This window comes from Lissotriton helveticus, chromosome 6 (genome assembly GCF_964261635.1).
Source record: "Lissotriton helveticus chromosome 6, aLisHel1.1, whole genome shotgun sequence".
NCBI lineage: Eukaryota > Metazoa > Chordata > Amphibia > Caudata > Salamandridae > Lissotriton > Lissotriton helveticus.
In genome coordinates this window covers 2,087,112,675-2,087,126,269 of record NC_136067.1, presented here as the reverse complement: position 1 = coordinate 2,087,126,269, position 13,595 = coordinate 2,087,112,675, and the positions used below count along the sequence as shown (strand labels likewise).

The following is a 13,595-nucleotide window of genomic DNA, read 5'->3' as shown; positions in this document are numbered from 1 at the left end:
TGCCTCTTTTTGCACCCCTCTTGCCTCTTTCTGCACCTCTGTTGCTTCTTTCTGCACTTCCCTTGCATGTTTCTCCACCTCTCTTGCTTCTTTCTGCATCCCTCTTGTCTGTTGCTTCTTTCTACACCTCTCTCTTGACTTCTCTTGCCTCTTTCTGCGCTTCTCTTCCTTCTTTCTGTACTTCTCTTGCCTTTTTTTGCACTTATCTTGCCTCTTTCTGCAACCATCTTGCCTCTTTCTGCACCTCTGTTGCTTCTTTTTGCCCTTCTCTTGCTTCTTTCTGGACTTCTCTTGCCTCTTTCTACACCCCTCTTGCATCTTTCTGCACCCCTCTGTCCTCTTCCTACAGTTCTCTTGCCTCTTTCTGTAACTCTGTTGCTTCGTTCTGCACTTCTCGTGCCTCTTTCAGCACTCCTCTGGCCTCTGTATGCACCTCTATTGGTTTTTTCTGCAGTTCTTTTGCCTCTTTTTGCACCTGTCTTGCCTTTTTGCTGCGCATCTCTTGTCTCTTTCTGCACTTCTCATGCCTCTTTCTGCACTTCTCTTGCCTCTTTCTGTAGCCCTCTTGCCTCTTTATGCATCTCCATTGCTTCTTTCTGCACCCCGGTTGCCTCTTTTGCACTTCTCTTCGCCCTTTCTGCATTTCTGTTCCTTCTTTCAGCATGTCTCCTGCATTTTCCTTCACCTATGTTACTTCTTTCAGCATTTCTTTTGCTTCTTTCTGCACCCCTGTTCCATCTTTCTGCACCTGTTCCCTCTTTCTGCACCTCTCTTTCTTGTTCCTGCAACTCTCTTGCCTGTTTCTGCACTTCTCTTGCCTCTTTCTGCACGTCTGTTGCTTCTTTGTGCCTTTCTCTTGCCTCTTTCTACACCCCTCTTGTCTCTTTCTGTACCCAATTTGCCTCTTTCAGCACCTCTCTTGCTTCTTTCTACATCCCTCTTCCCTCTTTCTGCGCACCTCTCTTGCCTCTTTCTATAGTTCTCTTGCCTTTTTTCTGCATCTCTGTTGCTTCTTTCTGCACTTCCCTTGCCTCTTTCTGCATCCATGTTGCTTCTTTCTGCATCCCTCCTTCTCATGCCTATTTCTGTAATTCTCTTGCCTCTTTCTGCACTTCTCTTGCCTATTTCTGCACTGCTCTTGCTTCTTTCTGCTCCTCTCTTGCTTCTTTCTGTACTCCAGTTGCCTCTTTCTGCACTCGTCTTCCCTCTTTGTACACCTCTCTTGTCTCTTTGTGCACCTCTTTGTTCTTTCTGCACTTCTCTTGCCTCTTTCTGTACCTCTGTTGCTTCTTTTTGCACTTCTCTTCCCTCTTTGCGCATTTCTGTTCCTTCTTTCAGCACTTCTCTTGCCTCTTTCGGTACCCCTGTTCCCTCTTTCTGCACCTCTCTTGCCTGTTTCTGCAACTCTCTTGCCTCTTTTTGCAGTTTTCTTTCCTGTTTCTGCAACTCTCTTGCCTCTTTCTACTCTTCTCTTATCTCTTTCTACAATTGTCTTGCCTCTTTCTGCACTTCTCTTGCCTCTTTCTGCACTATTATTACTCTTTCTGCATATCTCTTAGTTTTTTCTACACTTCTCTTGAAATGGGAAGTGCAAGCTGTTAATTTTAAAGGTCTGCATGCTCTCATGACTGAGGTATATGTCTATTTTTACATGTATTCTCACATGTGTTATGGATCTGAAGATGGTAGCTTAAAATGGGGTTGCTTCTCTTATAGATGGTCAAATCTTGTTAGTTCTGCTCTGTCATTCGGTTGCACAGGCAGACATGTTTTATGTAGGTGTTATAGAGCCCCTCAAATGTACTATTGAATATGCATGTGCCCTGTATTAGGAGCAGAAAGGGATACATGCACCATCTTGTACACAAATTTACAGAGTATGTTGTCTGAAACACAGATATTCAAGTTTTTGCACATTTAATTTTATGTAACATGTCACCAGGTAAAAGCAGAGACACACACATGCATACCTTCACAAACTTTGGCAGACTTGCAAAAGTGACAGGGTTAGGATTGCTGTTTTACATTTGGTAGGCCAACAAATTCTGAACAGTCGATGAACAGTAAACCTTCAAGAGAAAAGGGAGGTTTAAGACATCTTGGGAAAAGGATTAATAATTAGGCTACTTTGTACGAATCTGTGGAAAGGTACAGTCGAAGTAGGCTTCTTTCTGCACCTCTGTTGCTTCTTTCTGTACTTCTCTTGCTTCTTTTCTTTTTGTATTTTACCTGTGTTTTCACCCCCGCCGCCATTCAGAAACCTTGGTGTGCCGGTGGTCTGCAGCTTCCCCAGACCTTCCCCCTGCAGCCGAGTAGACGCTGCTGGGGCCCCCGCCATCTTGGTTGAGGGCAGGAGAAGGGCGAGCAGTCCAGTGCTCGGCCCCTCCCACCCTCCCACCCCTCGGCAATACAAAAAGCCCCTAATTCACATTCCCCCTGACTACGATAGTGAGCGCAGTGTGGCAAAAGCGTCCTGAGGCGAAAAGCCGGGTCTTGCCTGCAAATAATCTATGTGTTTAGCGTTTTTAACCACTGTGGCTTTTAACTTCTCTTAACGTTTTTAACTTTGTGGACTGATTTTACTAGTTTGCACAATTGTATTTTACCTGTGTTTTCACCCCCGCCGCCATTCAGAAACCTTGGTGTGCCGGTGGTCTGCAGCTTCCCCAGACCTTCCCCCTGCAGCCGAGAAGACGCTGCTGGGGCCCCTGCCATCTTGGTGGAGGGCAGGAGAAGGGCGAGCAGTCCAGTGCTCGGCCCCTCCCACCCTCCCACCCCTCGGCAATACAAAATGGAGCCATCATCCCGGAGGCGCAGCGGACGGGCGCAGCGGGCGCGCCGTCAGCACACCCAAGGTGCGCCAAAGGCAAGCCTGTCTGCACCCGTCCGCGGCCGGCAGGGGCAAGGGGCACCACACTCTGCCCGGCTGATCACCTACCCCCCATATCAGCTCATCTCCCATTGTATTCCTGGCACCATCCCCTCCCCAGTAGCAACCCTGGTGTCTGCCCTTGGCCTGTCTGCCTTCCCTCCCCGCTCCCCTCCTACGATTGTGTCACAAATTATACCCCCGCATGTCCCACCGTCCTCGATCCCCGACCACCCTTTTACTCCCCATCTCACCCCCCACCGTCTCCCCCTGCTCCTGGTATGATCATTCCCTTATCTCATTCTCCCTTGCCCTTGCCCCCAATGCGAAGCCTCCACTCCGCAAGAACATCTGGGCTAGGAAATGGGGCAAAGCTGACATGCCTTCCTTTTGCTCGTCCCTGGCCAGGACCAGCCCTGACCTCTCAGGCCTCGCCGCCCCTGCCCAGCTGGCAACCATCAACAACTGGCTAACTCAATCAGGCAACAAATTCGCTCCCCTGAGACGCATCACGGTAAAAAGGGCTCACGCAGCCAACAGATGGTTCAACTCAGACCTTAAGGCAAAGAAACTAGCAACGCGGAGAGCTGAGCGAGCTTGGAGGAGAGCCTACTCCCCTACGCTGAAAACCGCTTACCTCTCTGCTCTCCAGATCTATAAAAAAGCCATACTTGAGGCTTAGACAGCTTTCTACTCTAACAGGGTCTTAATGGCCGAGTCCCAGTCCAAAGAAATCTTTGCCACGGTGCACGAATTAGCTGCATCCAACAGAGCCACGGCCACGATCCCCCCTTCCCAGCATCTATGCAACTCGCTCAATGCTTTCTTTCTTGAGAAGGTTGCTAAAATCAAAATTAATATTCCCCTCCCCTCACCAACTTTCGTTAATCCCTCTCCCCCTCCCACTGCCACCAAACTAACCACTATTCCTCCTCTGACCATGGACTCTCTTCCCCCGTTGCTTCAACGGGTAAAATCTGGCTCTCCCCTAGACTTCGGCCTTGCCCACATTCTTAGAGGGATCTACCTAAACTGCCCTGTCCCCCCCCCTCACTCTCCTCAATGACTCGCTCAGCCATGGCATTGTCCCCAACTTTCACAAAGCAGCGGTCGTTATTCCAATCCTGAAAAAACCTGGTGTCGACCCTTCATCCCCTTCCAACTACCGTCCCATCTCCCTATTACCCTACTTGGGAAAAGTTTTGGAAACTCACGTCACCACCACCCTGAGTGCTCACGTGGAAGCAAACCACTGTCTCTCCCCTCGTCAGGCAGGCTTCCGACCGCTACACTCCACAGAGAAGGTAGTGATTTCGGTAATGGATGGACTTCGCGAAGGCATCGACACCAATCTCTCACAGGCCCTTATCCTTCTGGACCCGTCCGCCGCCTTTGACACGGTGGGCCACTCCACCCTCCTCACCCGTGTCAGGGCGGCGGGCATAGAGGGCTCAGCCCTTTCATGGGTTGAATCCTTCCTATGCGATAGGGCTCAAGCGGTCCACCTTGCTGATTTCATTGCCGCTCCACGCAAGGTGGAGTGCGGCGTCCCCCAGGGCTCGTCACTTTCCCCCCTTTTGTTTAACCTTTACATCTACCCCCTCATTTTTATGTTGCAGCAGCTGGAGGTCACGGTATTCAACTATGCCGACGACCTCCAGCTAATCTTTAACCTCTCCCATTCCCCTTCATCCGCTCAGAACGTTCAAACTGTAATGCTATTCATTCAGGACTGGATGAACTGCAACCACCTCAAGCTTAATCCAGACAAGACTGAGTTAGTCCTGACTGGAGGTGGCTGCAGACCATGGTCCCCGTCCTTTTGGCCCCCCTCACTTGGTACTCCCCCACTCCTGGTCCCCAAAGTCAAGACCCTTGGGATCCTGCTAAATGCACAACTTTCTGTACATTCCCAAGTCAGCTCGGTAGTATCCTCCTGTTTCTTCTCCCTCAGGATAATCAGGAAAATATCCCGTTTTTTCTCCCTCCCGGCGCTAAAGGTCATCATAATGGCTATGGTGCTTTCGCGCCTTGATTATGGAAACATAATCTACAATGGCGCACCGGCCTATGCCATACATCGCTTGCAGCTGGTGAAGAACCAGGCTGCCCGCCTGATCTATGGATTGCCCAAATACCATCGTGCCACCCCATTGTTGAAGGCCCTGCACTGGCTGCCTGTGAGAGAACGATCCCTATTCAAACTGGGCTGCCTCACTTACCAGGCCAAGATGGGCACTGCTCCCGAGTTTATCAACTCAGCTATCAGCCCCTACTTACCGGGCAGAGAACTTCGTTCAACCCACATGGCTCTCCTGACCGTACCCCGCTTTAAGAAAAAGAAAGCTGGCGGGGCAAAATTTGCGGCCCTAGCACCAACTTTCTGGAACTCCCTCCCCTTGGGGCTCCGTACCTCACCCTCTTACTTAGAGTTCCGGGAAAATCTTAAAACTTTTCTCTTTTCCAGCGCCTTTTCTACCTGCTGGTCGTAACCCTTAATAGCGCCATGAAACCGCTTGGTATAAGTGCGCTCAATAAATGTTTTTAAATTCAAATTCAAATTAAATTCAAATTCAAATTTTTTTTTGCACCTTTCTTACTCTTTCTGGACTTATGTTGCCTTTTTCTGCACTTCTCTTGCTTATTGTTGCGCATTTCTCGCTCTTTCTGCACATGTCCTACCTATGTAGGCATATTTAGAAATTAGGATTTAAAAAACCTTTCACTGAAAAAACAGAGGTTTCAGGAAAGTTATAGTTAGGAATTAGCAGTTAAAAAGCCTTTCAAATTTACTGAAAGAAAACAGGTTTCAGGGATGTTATAGTTAGTTGGACTTTCACTCGTAAAAAAACCAGAGAAATGTGTCCAATATAGGTTACAAATTGGGGTGGGGTCGCACACTACTCACACACCGGCGGTATCGCCCCTAAGGACTCTGGTTAATGTAGTTACGTGTTCCGCGATGCATCTTCTTTCAATTCTCTGCTATCTTCGCTGTCTTCGCCATCCCTGGACACGTGTTTCGGGGTATGCATACTGGTGTGATTTAGAACCTTATAGCCCTTCTCTTGATTAGAAGGAGGAGGGAAACTAAAATTACATACCTAAACAAGCCTGTGCTCGTCTTTTCTCCTGCCCCGCCCGTTCCGACGCGGTAACCAGTACCGTTGCGCGGAGGGCGGGCCAGGGAGAGCCAGTCACTTCCTGCCGGGACACTCCACGAGCGGTTAGCGCTCTAGTGCACTAATCTGGAGGGCCTATTTAGCCATCGCCCCTTTTGAGCGCGCAGCGATCGCGCGCAGCATCGCCAAAGCAACGCAGAAGACCAGCCAAAGAGCTGCCCGTCTGCGCCCGTCCGCGACAGGACAAGGCAGACTGAGGCATAAAGGCTATAAGGCGAGTTCACGATGATTCCCGGTACAGAAGGTACTAACCATGTCACTTATACACCCGTTACCCTCCGACAGCTACAGCCCAGGGTGATGTGTGATACACGGTTACAATATAAACAGCTTGAAGGGAGTTTCTCTTGCCTCCAATGTCGTTTTCAGTCGGACATGGTAGGAAACACCACTTTCGACAAAGCTTCTAGAACTATAGCTCCCCCGTAATTTAAATGTCTCCTTTTAAATGTACGTTCTATGCCTAAGCACCAACTACAGATTTGGGATCTTATTTTTTCTGAACAACCGGACATTTGTTTTTTTACTGAAACCTGGATAAAACCCCATACAACACCGGCTGTTGTGTTGGGTGTTCCCTCAGGATATAAAATCATACATGTTGACAGGCCCAATAAAACAGGAGGCGGCTTAGCGATCATATTTAAGGATATGTTTAAAGCTACAATTTTAGACAAAATGTGTAGCCCTATGATGGAAATGATGATTTTTAAAATTACAACAGGAAACACATCCTGGAAAGGAGCTCTGCTGTATCGCCCACCACTCCCCAATCCTGATTTTGCTCTGCTCCTCCTTGAAATATTAGCCCCCCATATGAAAGCCAAGGAGGATTTTATCCTCCTTGGGGATTTCAATATACATATGGACAACCCAGAACTTCCAGGAACAATTCATTTAACAGCTGATTTATCTAATCTGGGGCTCAAAGTAATGAACAACGGTGCCACACATATAGGTGGTCATTCCCTTGACCTTATATTCTCCAACTGCACCGAATTAAGATGTCTTCCTGCAAAAAAAATCCTCTGGTCAGATCATTTTCTGATTGAGTTCCATCTGGCTGGACCGACTAAAAGAGTTCAAAAAGCCCTGCCCCCGCCAATTCTTCGTCGAGAATGGCACAAAATTTCTGTCTCCAACTTGCATGAATACTGGGTGCAACCGATAGTCACGGCTGCAGACACAGCTGAGTCTGCACTAGAGAAATTTAATAAATCCTTGAAATCTGCTATTGACACCCTTGCCCCCCTTAAACTGCACAAACAATACCCCCATACCAAACAGGAGAAATGGTATACAGCTGATCTCAGAAAGGAAAAACAAAGATGCAGACGATTAGAAAAAATATGGAGAACATCTAAAAATGAAGAGGCTAGGAAAGCCTTTCACGAGGTTCAGTCATCATATTACAAAAAAATCAAATTAGCTAGGAAAGCCCATTTCTCCGTACAACTGGAGGAGGCAGGAAACTGTCCACGTGAACTATTTAAAATCTTGCAAAATTTTATTAAGCCCACAGCTACTGAAAGTACCGAGGATGCTTCACAATTTCTCTGTGACGAAATTTCTGAGTTCTTTGAGGACAAAATAAACCTGATTTACAATAAAATTTTAACCTCTAAGGGTGGGGTCACTGTATCCCCTCCCCAAGCTAAAACCGTCACTCAGGTCACAAATTCCCTACTTGTCATCCCTCCAGTCACAGATCAAGACCTTGCAACCCTCATCAGCCATATGAAAACTGGCTCTCCCAACGACTTCCTCCCTGCTAAAATAATGGCCCCTCTGATTTCCATCTTAGGTCCCTCGATCCAAGCAGTTATAAACACCTCCCTGGCCAAAGGACAAGTCCCCATGGAATGGAAGATTGCGGTAGTAAACCCAATTAGGAAGAAGGCGACCCTACCCTGGACGGATCTATCAAACCTCCGACCTATCTCTCCCTTGCCATTCATCGGCAAGTTAACAGAGAAGCACGTGAACACCCACTTTTCAACCTATATCGAGACAGCGGATGGCCTAGATCCTTCACAATCTGGATTTAGGCCCAACCATAGCACCGAATCCGCCCTACTGGCTGTCACCAATAACATCAGGATGACGCTGGATAGTGGAGGGTCGATGATTCTGGTGCTATTGGATTTATCCGCTGCCTTCGATACGGTGTCTCACGAATTGCTTCTCGGCCGTTTGAGAGAGATAGGATTGGGAGGCACGGCTCTGTCCTGGATGGAGAGCTTTCTTTCGGATCGCTCTCAAGAAGTCAGATTGGGCTCCTATAAATCCATCGCTAGGGAGCTCACCAGGGGTGTGCCACAGGGCTCATGCCTAAGCCCCACATTATTCAATGTGTACGTGGCCCCCCTGGCTGACTTAGTGAGATCCTTTGGGTTTATACCGGTGTCCTACGCCGATGACACCCAACTTCTGTTCCCTTTTAAGACCTTCTCTCCTGCATTACAAAGAACTTTTGCAGAAGGGATGAGGGCAGTTTCTAAATGGATGGCTGAGAACTGCTTACAGTGCAACGTAGCTAAAACTGAGGTTGTACTCTATGGGGAAGCAGTAACATTATGGTCCAAAGAGTGGTGGCCTCTTGAACTGGGACCTGCCCCTATCCCTAAACAGACCATAAAAAATCTGGGAGTGTTATTCGATCAGTCATTGACATTCAAAGATCATGTCAACCAGGTTGCTGGTACTTGTTTTGGGGTTATTTCACTGCCGAGAAGGGTGTTTCCCTTTCTCCCGGATCACCACAGAAAGACCTTGGTCCAGGCTCTGGTCATCAGTAGACTGGACTACTGTAATGGCCTTCTTTTGTCATCTAATGAAGGCCAATTTAACAAACTTCAAGTAGTCCAGAATACGGCCGCGAGGTTAGTCTTGAATGTTCCATCTAGGACTCCCTCCCGGCCACTACTGATGGAACTCCACTGGTTGCCAGTGCGACTTCGCACCAGATTTAAAATCTTGTGTACAATTCACAAATGCCTGATTGGGAAGGGCCCAAAATTTCTCACCACAGCCTTTCTTCCCTATGTCCCCGGCCGCTCACTACGTTCCAGCAATCTCCAGCTCCTTCAGGTCCCTAAAATTAAAAAAACCCGCCAAGGAGGCAAGGCTCTGGCATATGCAGGACCTGTTCTTTGGAACTCCCTCCCCCTTTCGTTAAAACTCATTACTGATCACCTGTCTTTTCGAAAAATCCTGAAAACTCATCTCTTCTCCAGCATTTAATCATTTCCCGCCATCCACTACCCACTAGTACTGCTCGGGCATAATACCTGGTTCTTCTGTATGACAAAGCGCAGAGATACCCCTTCGGGGGTCTATTCAGGCGCTATAGAAGCATATAAATAAAAATAAATAAATATCACCCCTCGTCAGCAGGGATAGGCAACCCCAGAACACGGACTATCCCTGCTGACGAGGGGTGATACCCTGAAACACGTGTCCAGGGATGGCGAAGACAGCGATACCGCTGGTGTGTGAGTAGTGTGCGACCCCACCCCCATTTGTAGTGTCCCTTATAGGTAGTTGAGCTAACTATAACTCACGCCCCCGCAATGCTCTCGCTGGGTAATCTGCAGGGCTGGTGTAAACCAGAGGACATAGGTCCATGTCCCTGTGATAATTTCTCATCACAGGATACACTGCACTTTATAATGTTCTGTGACTATTACAATGAAATTCGCATGAGATTTTTAGTTCCTCAATTGAGGGGAAAGGCCTTTTTACAGGTTAGACCGGCATTACTTTATCTCCAACTGCTAAATGAGACATGGGATATTTTTAATATTGCCAGTTTTCTAGTTGCAGTGGTTCGTCTTAGGAAAAAAAGGTATCCAATCCTAAACATTGCATGAAAATGTGTGTTATATTTTTCTATGAAATTTCTCTTAAGAGTTTTTAAGCTTTAATGTATTTTATAATTGATCCTGTTGTATTAATTCTTCTTTTAACATCGCCCATACGTCTTATTGATCATATTATTGTATTATATTGTGTATCGTGTACTGTACTTTTATGATTTTAATTTATCGAATAAAGTGATTTCACTGACTGACTGACAGTACAGGCATAGTAAACAATCAATTTATTTATTTTTAAAGTCCGTAATAACATGGATTTTCCTTCTTGGAGTCGAGACTTCCTAAAGCTCTGAGGGAGAGAAAGGGTCCACAAAAGTGCATTTGCATTAGATATAATGAATTAATAACCATCATACAAAAGCAGGAGCCTAGAGTTAGTAAAATCTGCCTGACCTCCAATTGACGAATACGGACTTTAAAAGTGCCTGTGCCTAAAGTGCAAAAGGATCTGAAGATTGATTACAATGATCCAAAATCTGGTTAGGTTCAAACTATCTAAGAAAATAATAAGAGCGATAAAAACAATTATAATGAAGACCAGGAAGTATAGCAGCAAAAGTCTATGCCGTAAGAGTTAACGGCATGACCCGTCATGCAGTACAATTCCATGTTTAGTACAAAACAAAATTAATGGATAGCTACTTATATAAAATCATTTAAGAAATATTAAAATACAAAAGGATTATGTCAGTTACATGGTCAAAGCGTGTTATCTACTAATCCATATTTTACCTAGAAAGTTTGCAACGTCACAGAGAATTAGTATGCTGGAGTCAGATTTTCAGGCATGCAACGCATCACTGTGACAGCGGGTACCTAGCTGTTTGCAAATAGGAGCTATCCGCCTAGATCTCAATTGGTGGTACCTAGGGCATGCCAAAAGTATGTGACTATCATATGCACTCATACACCCATACAGACACTCACACACCGCCACTCACTCATTGAATTACTCACATTCTCATTGGGCCCCCAGCAGAGAGGCCGAGTGCCTCTCCGGTGTGTTACGACGCCTGATTGCAGCGGAGCAGGTTTTTTTGGGTGACAAGTGCTGGTGCATAAGGTGAGATTAAAATGGGCTTACTGCTGACCAAGAAAATTTTAAGTAGGTGGAGAGTAAGGCCAGGTTAAAAAGTTAAGGTGGATGCTGTGATTGAGTAAATTGCTCAAGTGCATCCAAGGTTTAGCTTGTCTATATCTTTACAGCTTCATAATTGTATTGATTTTATTCTTCATTTGCTCCTTAGATATTTAATCTGCTCCTCCACCACCCCCTATTAATGACAAGCTCCTGCTCCGCCTGCGCTTGTCAATGGAGGCGCCGGACAGATCTCGCTCTCCTGTGACCGACATCAAGAATCCTTTCCAGAGTCCACTGCATGAAGGACCCTTCGATGAGGGAAGGATGTGCTTTGCTGACACCTCTGCGTCTTTCTGATCATACCCCTTTAGACAGAATATTAGACAGCCCTGTGTGAGCCCAAAGCATTCAGTAACTCCCTGTACATTGAAGATTACTTGTGGCAGACAGACACGTGTCTGGATAAGATCAATCCCATGTCTTCTGAAGATAGATTTGCATAGCCCATCTCTGACAATACTTTCTAGCTTGCTCAGCGGTGGGGCGCTGTTTAGGGATCATACGGAGGCCACAGCACATCATGAGTGTCTGATAAGAGTATTTGTTGAGCCAGACACAAGCCTGATTTACTTTTGACAATACCAGCTGACCCCCTTGACACTGTCCCTTGGATGAGGGCAGAGCTCCCCTTGACACTGTCCCTTGGATGAGGGCAGAGCTCCCATTGACACTGTCCCTTGGATGAGGGCAGAGCGCCCCTTGACACTGTCCCTTGGATGAGGGCAGAGCTCCCATTGACACTGTCCCTTGGATGAGGGCAGAGCGCCCCTTGACACTGTCCCTTGGATGAGGGCAGAACTCCCCTTGACACTGTCCCTTGGATGAGGGCAGAGCTCCCCTTGACACTGTCCCTTGGATGAGGGCAGGGGCTATAGGTAGATTCAGATCCAGGTGTTGTGTTACTTTGCCTTCTGTCTGTCTTCCATCTATATCCTTGTCTTGTACACTGTGTTACTGTTTCAGAGAAAAGGTAGAATGCCTTGCTTGTAGTTCTGTAATTGATTAAACCAATGTTGAAACTCCAAATACGCAATAAAATCTTAATGCTTTACCATTGTGGGGTGTCATTCTTGTTTGCACTGCACAGAGATTTTATTACTGTACATCGCACTAAAGTAAACAGTGAGGTTTTAATGGACAGACCCTTTGAGAGACAAAAACCTTTACTTTATTGTTTGCTCTGGTTCATTGGCCCATTAATGTAAGTAAATACAAAATGTATGCCACAATTTAAAAGTATAAAATCTTGATAATATACTTCAGCTAAACAAATTCTTTTGCTTCATAAATGCTAAAGGAATACATTAGAATCACAGAAATCATATCATTCACGACATTAAAAATAAACTCCATAAAAATATGTACACCCTTTGTATTCAATCTAACATCAGGACTTCATTAATTTTAAGTTTATACCTCATGCCTTCTGCAAAAAGCTGGATACAGCAAACAGTATGCAAGTATTAGTATCTGCTTTGCATGTCATCAACATCAGCCTTATTTTGCTGATTTCACACCATGAAAGTATATTAACAACATTAAAAAGTATCTCAATAAAAATGCAATACCAGACAAAACGTTGTAAAAAGATTAATTTAAAACCTCAGTTGGATATTAGAAATGACAAAAATAGGGCGGGAAAAAGTAAAAAAGAATCAAAGGGACTGATTTGGATCTTGGCAGATGGGACACTCCATCACATAGGTGACGGACATGCCGTCCGCCGAAATATGAATCTCATAATACCTTATGGCATTTAGATTTCACATCCACTGAAATCTGAATCAGGCCCTAAGTAGTGAGACAGCTTGAAAACAAAACCAAGTTGACTGTCCTGGTTGGTTAAATAAATCACAAACAGTCTACTAAACCTCAGTTTTGGATCTGGGGAGTATTCCGCCTGTGGGTTGAAAAAGCCTCCGAGGAGCCAAGAGATATACATAGGGGGATTGGTGTCACTACAACGCGGTTTTTTACAACGCATTCCGTTACATCGGAATTTTTACAACGCAGGATCCATTACATCGGATGCCATTACAACGCATGGCATTACATAGCAGATGCTATTACAACGCATGGCATTACATCGTAAGTATAGATAAGTATACCTTTTTAAAAAAAATGTAATCAAGTTAATTTAATTAATTTAATTTAATTAATTTAATTAAAATACATTTTAAAATAGTAATTAATTTAATTTAATAGATTTAAATCTATTTATTTAATTTAATTTTAATAAAAAATTTAATTAATTTTAATTAATTAATATAATGAAATTAATTTAATTTAAATATTTTTAAAATTGTAATTAAATTAAATTAATTAAAATTATTTATTTAATTTAATTAAAAAATTTAATTAATATAATATAATTAATTTAATTTAATAAATATATTTTAATTAATTTATAAATGGTAAATATAATTTAATTAGCCCTAAGCACAAACCCAACCCTGAACCCTAAAACACCCCTGTACCCCAAAACCCAAACCCAACCCTGAAACCTAAAAATACCCCTGTACCCC

The 13,595-nt window shown here is 45.1% G+C and overlaps 1 long non-coding RNA gene across 1 annotated transcript in view; it reads left to right on the top strand.

The window, feature by feature from the left end:
• The window catches only part of LOC144762052 (uncharacterized), a 65,884-nt gene extending 53,763 nt beyond the window's left edge, over positions 1–12,121 (top strand). The window contains exon 3 of the long non-coding RNA XR_013596022.1: positions 11,177–12,121. This is a non-coding gene — a long non-coding RNA (uncharacterized LOC144762052). The remainder of the gene's footprint in view (positions 1–11,176) is intronic.
• The last annotated feature ends 1,474 nt before the right edge of the window (positions 12,122–13,595 follow it).